Source organism: Mytilus galloprovincialis, chromosome 11 (assembly GCF_965363235.1).
Source record: "Mytilus galloprovincialis chromosome 11, xbMytGall1.hap1.1, whole genome shotgun sequence".
Lineage (NCBI taxonomy): Eukaryota > Metazoa > Mollusca > Bivalvia > Mytilida > Mytilidae > Mytilus > Mytilus galloprovincialis.
In genome coordinates, this window is record NC_134848.1 from 21,695,962 (window position 1) to 21,705,745 (window position 9,784).

Consider the following 9,784-nt stretch of genomic DNA (forward strand, 5'->3'; position numbering starts at 1 on the left):
GCTTGGGTCAATACCTTTAAAATGAGCTAGGTCCGGTTCAGAACTTTGCCGTTGGTATATGCCGAAAAGTACCGAATGTATGCATATGGTTAATACGGAAAATTACGTTAAGGGCACCTTTGAACCTCTGTGGTGGCCAGACGGGCCCGGATCCCAGAAAAATATTTAAGTGGCAAATAGCTTGAATCAATACCTTTGAAATGAGCTAGGTCCGGTTCGGAACTTTGCCGTAGGGATATGTCGAGGAGTACCGAATGTGTGGTTGATATGGAAAATACGTAAATGGGCAACTTTGAACCTCTGTGGTGGCCAGACGGGCCCGGATCCCAGAAAAATATTTAAGTGGGGAATAGCTTGGATCAATACCTTTAAAATAAGCTAGGTCCATTTCGGAACTTTGCCGTTGGTATATGCCAAAAAGTACCGAATGTATGCATATGGTTAATACGGAAAATTACGTTAAGGGGCACCTTTGAACCTCTGTGGTGGCCAGACGGGCCCGGAACCCAGAAAAATATTTAAGTGGCAAATAGCTTGAATCAATACCTTTGAAATGAGCTATGTCCGGTTCGGAACTTTGCCGTAGGGATATGTCGAGGAGTACCGAATGTGTGGTTGATATGGAAAATACGTAAATGGGCAACTTTGAACCTCTGTGGTGGCCAGACGGGCCCGGATCCCAGAAAAATATTTAAGTGGCAAATAGTTTGGATCAATACCTTTGAAATGAGCTAGGTCCGGTTCGGAACTTTGCCGTAGGGATATGTCGAGGAGTACCGAATGTGTGGTTGATATGGAAAATACGTAAATTGGCAACTTTGAACCTCTGTGGTGGCCAGACGGGCCCGGATCCCAGAAAAATATTTAAGTGGGGAATAGCTTGGGTCAATACCTTTAAAATGAGCTAGGTCCGGTTCAGAACTTTGCCGTTGGTATATGCCGAAAAGTACCGAATGTATGCATATGGTTAATACGGAAAATTACGTTAAGGGCACCTTTGAACCTCTGTGGTGGCCAGACGGGCCCGGATCCCAGAAAAATATTTAAGTGGCAAATAGCTTGAATCAATACCTTTGAAATGAGCTAGGTCCGGTTCGGAACTTTGCCGTAGGGATATGTCGAGGAGTACCGAATGTGTGGTTGATATGGAAAATACGTAAATGGGCAACTTTGAACCTCTGTGGTGGCCAGACGGGCCCGGATCCCAGAAAAATATTTAAGTGGGGAATAGCTTGGATCAATACCTTTAAAATAAGCTAGGTCCGGTTCGGAACTTTGTCGTTGGTATATGCCGAAAAGTACCGAATGTATGCATATGGTTAATACGGAAAATTACGTTAAGGGGCACCTTTGAACCTCTGTGGTGGCCAGACGGGCCCGGATCCCAGAAAAATATTTAAGTGGCAAATAGCTTGAATCAATACCTTTGAAATGAGCTAGGTCCGGTTCGGAACTTTGCCGTAGGGATATGTCGAGGAGTACCGAATGTGTGGTTGATATGGAAAATACGTAAATGGGCAACTTTGAACCTCTGTGGTGGCCAGACGGGCCCGGATCCCAGAAAAATATTTAAGTGGCAAATAGTTTGGATCAATACCTTTGAAATGAGCTAGGTCCGGTTCGGAACTTTGCCGTAGGGATATGTCGAGGAGTACCGAATGTGTGGTTGATATGGAAAATACGTAAATTGGCAACTTTGAACCTCTGTGGTGGCCAGACGGGCCCGGATCCCAGAAAAATATTTAAGTGGGGAATAGCTTGGGTCAATACCTTTAAAATGAGCTAGGTCCGGTTCAGAACTTTGCCGTTGGTATATGCCGAAAAGTACCGAATGTATGCATATGGTTAATACGGAAAATTACGTTAAGGGCACCTTTGAACCTCTGTGGTGGCCAGACGGGCCCGGATCCCAGAAAAATATTTAAGTGGCAAATAGCTTGAATCAATACCTTTGAAATGAGCTAGGTCCGGTTCGGAACTTTGCCGTAGGGATATGTCGAGGAGTACCGAATGTGTGGTTGATATGGAAAATACGTAAATGGGCAACTTTGAACCTCTGTGGTGGCCAGACGGGCCCGGATCCCAGAAAAATATTTAAGTGGGGAATAGCTTGGATCAATACCTTTAAAATAAGCTAGGTCCGGTTCGGAACTTTGCCGTTGGTATATGCCGAAAAGTACCGAATGTATGCATATGGTTAATACGGAAAATTACGTTAAGGGGCACCTTTGAACCTCTGTGGTGGCCAGACGGGCCCGGATCCCAGAAAAATATTTAAGTGGCAAATAGCTTGAATCAATACCTTTGAAATGAGCTAGATCCGGTTCGGAACTTTGCCGTAGGGATATGTCGAGGAGTACCGAATGTGTGGTTGATATGGAAAATACGTAAATGGGCAACTTTGAACCTCTGTGGTGGCCAGACGGGCCCGGATCCCAGAAAAATATTTAAGTGGCAAATAGTTTGGATCAATACCTTTGAAATGAGCTAGGTCCGGTTCGGAACTTTGCCGTAGGGATATGTCGAGGAGTACCGAATGTGTGGTTGATATGGAAAATACGTAAATTGGCAACTTTGAACCTCTGTGGTGGCCAGACGGGCCCGGATCCCAGAAAAATATTTAAGTGGGGAATAGCTTGGGTCAATACCTTTAAAATGAGCTAGGTCCGGTTCAGAACTTTGCCGTTGGTATATGCCGAAAAGTACCGAATGTATGCATATGGTTAATACGGAAAATTACGTTAAGGGCACCTTTGAACCTCTGTGGTGGCCAGACGGGCCCGGATCCCAGAAAAATATTTAAGTGGCAAATAGCTTGAATCAATACCTTTGAAATGAGCTAGGTCCGGTTCGGAACTTTGCCGTAGGGATATGTCGAGGAGTACCGAATGTGTGGTTGATATGGAAAATACGTAAATGGGCAACTTTGAACCTCTGTGGTGGCCAGACGGGCCCGGATCCCAGAAAAATATTTAAGTGGGGAATAGCTTGGATCAATACCTTTAAAATAAGCTAGGTCCGGTTCGGAACTTTGCCGTTGGTATATGCCGAAAAGTACCGAATGTATGCATATGGTTAATACGGAAAATTACGTTAAGGGGCACCTTTGAACCTCTGTGGTGGCCAGACGGGCCCGGATCCCAGAAAAATATTTAAGTGGCAAATAGCTTGAATCAATACCTTTGAAATGAGCTAGATCCGGTTCGGAACTTTGCCGTAGGGATATGTCGAGGAGTACCGAATGTGTGGTTGATATGGAAAATACGTAAATGGGCAACTTTGAACCTCTGTGGTGGCCAGACGGGCCCGGATCCCAGAAAAATATTTAAGTGGGGAATAGCTTGGATCAATACCTTTAAAATAAGCTAGGTCCGGTTCGGAACTTTGCCGTTGGTATATGCCGAAAAGTACCGAATGTATGCATATGGTTAATACGGAAAATTACGTTAAGGGGCACCTTTGAACCTCTGTGGTGGCCAGACGGGCCCGGATCCCAGAAGAATATTTAAGTTGACAAATAGCTTGAATCAATACCTTTGAAATGAGCTAGGTCCGGTTCGGAACTTTGCCGTAGGGATATGTCGAGGAGTACCGAATGTGTGGTTGATATGGAAAATACGTAAATGGGCAACTTTGAACCTCTGTGGTGGCCAGACGGGCCCGGATCCCAGAAAAATATTTAAGTGGCAAATAGCTTGAATCAATACCTTTGAAATGAGCTAGGTCCGGTTCGGAACTTTGCCGTAGGGATATGTCGAGGAGTACCGAATGTGTGGTTGATATGGAAAATACGTAAATGGGCAACTTTGAACCTCTGTGGTGGCCAGACGGGCCCGGATCCCAGAAAAATATTTAAGTGGCAAATAGCTTGGATCAATACCTTTGAAATGAGCTAGGTCCGGTTCGGAACTTTGCCGTAGGGATATGTCGAGGAGTACCGAATGTGTGGTTGATATGGAAAATACGTAAATTGGCAACTTTGAACCTCTGTGGTGGCCAGACGGGCCCGGATCCCAAAAAAATATTTAAGTGGGGAATAGCTTGGGTCAATACCTTTAAAATGAGCTAAGTCCGGTTCGGAACTTTCCCGTTGGTATATGCCGAAAAGTACCGAATGTATGCATATGGTTAATACGGAAAATTACGTTAAGGGCACCTTTGAACCTCTGTGGTGGCCAGACGGGCCCGGATCCCAGAAAAATATTTAAGTGGCAAATAGCTTGAATCAATACCTTTAAAATGAGATAGGTCCGGTTTGGAACTTTGACGTTGGTATATGCCGAAAGGGACCGAAGGTGTGGTTAATACGGAAATTGACGTTAAGGGGCAGCCTTGAACCTCTTTGGTGGCCAGACGGGCCCGGATCCCAGAAAATATTTAAGTTGGTAATAGCCTTGGTCAGTACCTTTAAAATCAGCCAGGTCCGGTTCGAAACTTTGCCGTAGGGATATGTCGAGGAATACCGAATGTATTGTTGATATAGAAAATACATGTACGTAAATGTACAATTTTGAACCTCTGTGGTGGCCAGACAGTGCCGGTTCCCAGAAAAATTTTAAAGTGGCGAATAGCTCGGGTCAATACCTTTAAAATGAGATAGGTCTGGTTCGGAACTTTGCCGTAAAGATAAGCCTAGGATTTCCGAAAGCATGTGGGTTTAATATGAAAAGTACGTTAAGGCACACCTTTGAATCCCTATAATGGCCAATATCTTTCATTAGTACAACACCTCCAAATATAGATAAATTAAGATGGCTTCTTATAATGCTAGTAAAAAAGAACACGAATATAAAGTGTATGAAACTTGTTTGGTAACCTTCTTTCATTGAAACAGGTTAAATTTAAAGTAGGGGACGGACACAGTTTTAAACTTTAAAGAAAAGAATGTTTAAAAAGGTGGACCGAGAAAAGTCTTAACTGGTGTCCCAAGTGTTAAACACTTAAGCCCAAAGGTATCGCATCAAGGATTTTACTGAGGAAAAAGTACAAAGTTCTTTTTATGAACCTTAACTTAAAAGACGGTTCAGGATTTGAACCGCATCGGAAAGGTCTTGCGAAAACAAAACAGGTGTGGGTGAAAGAGGTCTTTGTTCCATGAAAAGGGTAACCTAAGTCCTTAAACTCTTGATTCAAACAATAAGATTTGCAGTACCAACCTTTTAGCAAGTATAGGCTTTGACAATTTGCCCAAGATTATAAAGGATACTTTCGTTATGCGAGTATTAATGTGGTGAAGGCTTAAACATCTGGACTACGTCTTTACCAAATAATAAACCACTAACGGATGTTAATCTCCCACCAGCATGTTTCGATAGAATACACATCCTCAGACTCTCTAGATTTTCCTTGTTTTGGTCTTAAGCTGCTATTGACAACTAAAGTTTCAAGAGTTCATCAATGTTTTATGTGTCGAGTTTTTAATCTGATTTACCTCGAGTTCTTGGTGCAGAGTGGTCTTAAACTCATCTACCTTTTTCTCGAGTTCTTTAATGACTGTATCATATCCTTTCTCTAGTCGTTTTATATCTCTCTTTATCTGGTTACACGCGGATTGTAATTTTAATTCTAACGGTTTCGTATAGTGTTTCAATTGACGCATGACTCGTCGTTTTGTTGCAGCATCCGTATTATTATTCTAAGATTTAATGTTAGTGATAGGATTGTTGTTCATGTTCAATTCTTCAAGCAATTGACTCCTATTTATTTCTCAATTTCCATAAAGTCCAAATTTGTCTGTCATGGAAACGCAACTTCATCAAGGTTTTCCGTCAGACAACAATTGTGACAAATACAAACAAAAGTGTCCACAGACCACTGGTGCTCTTATCTGAAGTTCATCGGTGATGTAGTAGATCTTAAGTTTCAAGTAATATACCATTACGTAAGGGGGAATTAAAGTCCGTAAGAATCAAAATACGCTTTGCTTGTTGTCGTCTTAAACTAACACGTCCAATGGGTTCCAGGTCTCATAATGGAAGGTTTAAAGGGTCACCAAACACGTCTTGCAATCGTTAAATGTTATGTTTTGTCAATTGACTTGTTTCTTCGTTCCTTTAGCTTTCCTGGTGTGTTGACCATCACCCATTCGATATTAACACATCTAGTAAGAATCCATACAAAGTTAGCCATCATTTGACCACCACATGCATACCAATAATTTTTTTTTTTTTGACGTTGGTCTGAATTCGAAAACGGGTTGTCCATACAATAATTTGATGTGTTTTGAATGTGAAATATGTCTTTGTAAAAGTCGTCGGTTTAAATTTAATAGGCTTAACTATCAGTGTCGGTAAACAATTGTCGAACTTTGTTCCCGTTGGTTTACGCACACAGTCCAAATGAATGTCGTACATTTAAAATCTTTGAAATGTCTAAGATAATTGCTTCTTAGTACACAGGCTTGTTAAACTTTTGTTTGGTTTTCTTTATATTTACTACTACCATGGACTCGTTATACACCACGAATTGGTCACAGTTGGGTGTAGCTATTAGTTTCAACGGTTGCTTATCAGTAGTCATTAATATTATACTCACCCGTTAACGTGTGTTTTCCATGGTATTTTCAAACATTAAGTTGTTCATCAGTTTAAAGGAATACTTTTCAGATACGATGCTGGCTATGATTCTAAGGTTAGTGTTCAGGTCAATGAAAATTTTAAGCCAAATTGATTGTTAAAGTTTTGACACACGATGCACTTTGGTTAATACCAAGCATTGGAAACAACACTGTTTCAAATTTCTAAAAAAAAATTATTAGTAAATACATGTAGTACATGAACATAGTCAGCCACACTAATGTGTTTATTATTAAGTCGGTCAGCAGATAGTAGTTGTGTTTTCGTCATGTCGTAATGACCCTTCATGAAATCGTAAGATAAACATTTTATTTTTAATCATTTATCATAAATTCATTATTCTACCTAAATCACGACTTTCATACCTTAAATTGGTTCAACTTTAAATTCTAAGCTAAATATATAAGGTGTCGGACGAATTTAACATAAACTTACACGAATCAATGAAAAGCATTTCTTACCGGTAATTGACAGTCTAAGTTACATTTTTTTATGTGCTGCACCACGATACTTACCTGTCGAACGCTCGTGATCACGCACTTTGTCTTCACCTAATTCATCATCGCACATGTGACAATCTTAACTCGCTGTAAAACATTGGGATCTTCTTCAGTCATCACCAGGTCTTTTATCAATGTAGATGTCTGCAATCGCGTTCATTATCTCTTCCATACAAGCCACAAATCTCTGAACAATGTCTTCCAGTGAGTACACTTTTGTTTCTTTATATTCCCTATGAGCATACTGGACATGGTAGTAAAACCAGAAGGTGTATTTTGTTAGTTAACATCCGTGTAAGCTTTTAGTTTGTCAGGTTGGCAAGTGTCTATCTGTTCTGAGCTACATTAAATGTCAGCATAAATAACATAAGAAAATCGCATTTTACGTTGGTACTATGTTGTAAGATATTGTAATGGTATCTTCTTCTGGAATTTCGATTTTCACTCCATTCATCTTATCACAATACATTAAATGTTCGTCTAAAAAGTCCTCACTTTAACAATGATTGAAACATCTTCGACAAAAACACTTTACCATTGTGGGATGACACTTGGGGACTTAACAAATGTGATAATAGTTATCAAAGTACCAGGATTATAATTTTGTACCCCAGACGCGCGTTTCGTCTACATAAGACTCATCAGTGACGCTCATATCAAAATATGTATAAAGTCAAACAAGTAAAAAGTTAAAGAGCATTTAGGATCCAAAATTCCAAAAAGTTGTGCCAAATACAGCAAAGGTAATCTATTTCTGGGATGAGAAAATCCTTAGTTTTTCGAAAAATTCAGTTTTGTAAACGGGAAATTTATAAAAATGACCACAATATTGATATTCATGTCAACACCGAAGTGTTGACTACTGGGCTGGTAATACCCTCGGGGACGAAACGTCCACCAGCAGTGGCATCGACCCAGTGGTACCGGTGTAAATAGTTATCAAAGTACCAGGATTATAATTTTGTACGCCAGACGCGCGTTTCGTCTACATAAGACTCATCAGTGACGCTCATATCAAAATATTTATAAAGCCAAACAAGTACAAACTTTTTATCCAACAGTAATGATGTTTAGTAGCATTGGTTAAATATAACGTGTTTGTGTGAGTTCTATTCTTTCTGATGTTTTTTGAATTTTTAACGGGTACTTTTTTGTATTTTTTTTGTATTTTTCACTCGTAAAATGTACTTTTCTGATCCACCTATTCATGATGTGATTGTGAGAATACAGCTCACGTTAATAATGGCCTTCTTCTGTGCTAGTTTTACTGAAAGGCGTAGGTAAGACTCAAACTTCAGGGATACAATTTATTCATATGAAGGTGTACTTCTACAATATGACTAACGTTCACTTACTTTTATCACGCATGCAAGTTGCTATGCTTTCTTTTGCCTATTCTATCATTACTGTTAGTTCAGTGTCTTAGTTGGTTGATTCAGTAATACTAACTTGCCATGCTTGAGTTGACCTTAAAAGTGGAATCACTGTCACCTGTTGCAAGGTCTTTTTTTACCAACTGTACTAGAAGCACCTTCGATGCCTACTTTAAGTTGTCTTCTGAAATTTTACGAATCAAATGTATGTAAAGCACTTCGACTTGCCTTAAAAATGAATTAACAAATGGTTCAATAAACACTGTAGTTCTTTTCTACCATCTTTCATCTTAATAACAGGTTTCCTAGCTATTTCTTGTTGCAGTCCTTTTTCCTTTATCTTGATCTATATATAAGGTATACCACGTTTCTTTGCTTTTAGTATTAATTCATTTTTAGTGAACACTTCTGTATGGGGTTATACTTGATGCGTTTTGTCTTCAATAAGCTTTACCAACACGTCTTTTGGGTTTATACTATATCCTTTTAACCCCAAATCCTTTGCCACTCGATGTAATTAGTTAACCGTTATTTGTAAATGACCCGTTGGTATTGTCTTTATAAACCTAGCACAACCTCTTTATTATGTATAGCATGTATATTAACTGACAATCTAGGCGTACCCGGTATGTTTTTGTTTGTTAATGCCATTGTTTATTTAATACTTACACACATATGTCTTTTATGATTATTTTTTTTTCAATTTTACACCCCTAACCACCACTTGTAATTTTTTTTAATCTAATGTTTACTAGATGTGAAAAGAAAAATAAGGACACGCACTACTACGCGGTTTTCTGTCTAATAATCAGTCTTACTTCTGATGAACGGTCCTTCCAACGTTCTTGTTTCGTAATACAACCCACTACAAGCCCACACCTTACTTGTTACCCGTTTTATTGACTTCAAGATTAGTAGGTAAGTATCACAAATTATTTCATCCCCACTTGTAGTGTCAATAATTTGGTTCACCTCATATGTTGGCAGGTCCTTCCATTTTTGTTTTTCTTTTGTGTGAAAGGTATTCAGATCAATGAAATAATATTGATTATAAGATAACTTCATAATCCTAATACTTCCTATATTCTGTTTTTTTTTTCAATTTAAAAAACACCACCCCGTACTCCTATTCAAATTCTAACCCTAACACCCCTTACCCTAACACACCTTACTCTAAAACCTTACACACCTTAATGAGCAGTTTTAAATCAGACTACTTTAACTTTTACACCATGATGCTTATTTACCTGTATAATGTTACGTCATAACTTTTACTTACTAATATGACGTCACTTTTTTTCACTGTCACCTTCCTACTTTCACGTTCACTGTTAAT